Source organism: Salmo salar, chromosome 22, assembly GCF_965601325.2.
Source record: "Salmo salar chromosome 22, fSalSal1, whole genome shotgun sequence".
In the NCBI taxonomy this organism is placed as follows: Eukaryota; Metazoa; Chordata; class Actinopteri; order Salmoniformes; family Salmonidae; genus Salmo; species Salmo salar.
The window spans coordinates 39633228-39634133 of record NC_138312.1 but is presented as its reverse complement, the minus strand read 5'-3'; positions in this window follow the sequence as shown (position 1 = coordinate 39634133).

Below are 906 nucleotides of genomic sequence, written 5' to 3'. Positions count from 1 at the left end.
ATATGTGAACATTTGAAGTATGTGATGTCTCATGTTTGACGTAATGCTGACAATGCTGCCTTTGAAATAACCATGAAAGACAAATGTTTGAGCATTCAACACTTATTGACTTTGCACTTGCATACAGGGCAGGACAGTATTTCCAAGAAACTGTCTCTTATCTTTACTGAAACCACTAACAAGAAACTGTCTCTTATCTTTACTGAAACCACTAAAACCAAGCCCTACCCTCAGGGTCAATACACTCTTCAATAGGGCCCAACAGTGGAGGTGTCATAATACCCATAAAACCTATCGGTCAAACAGGGAAAAGGTTCCAATCGTTTGTCCACCATTACTTTTTCCCCATAGCTAATTTATGAAACACTTAAAATAAGGGCTGTGTTTTGTGTAGGCTTACTCTGGCGTGACATTTTGATAACCATGTAAATCTCTCTCGGACAAGGTGACTTTTATCAATATATTTGCCTCTTTTTACTCTCAAATTCGAAAATGCTAATTAGAATTAAAGTAGACATTATGCAAGACTACAAATCCCTGCAAACTCCAAAGCAGACATTATGCAAGACTACAAATCCCTGCAAGCTCCTGCACGTCATCTCTAGCTGACACGTTTGCTAACAGGTATTGTGTCAACTTAAAACTTGCACAACAAAGTTCACAGAATTGTGAATTTAAAGAAATGTAGCTAGTTTATTAATTACAACATTTTGCTAATATTATATAGTTAATCCAGAGATTCTTACCTTTGCCTCAAGTTGTCAGACTCATCCAGATCATCATGGCATTCGTAGTTCTTCACATTAGCAGCTAATTAGCATTTCCTTTTTGGGTGGTAAATACAGGTGAATATATTGATAAAAGTCACTTTGTCCTAGAGAGATTTACACTGTTATCAAAACGTCA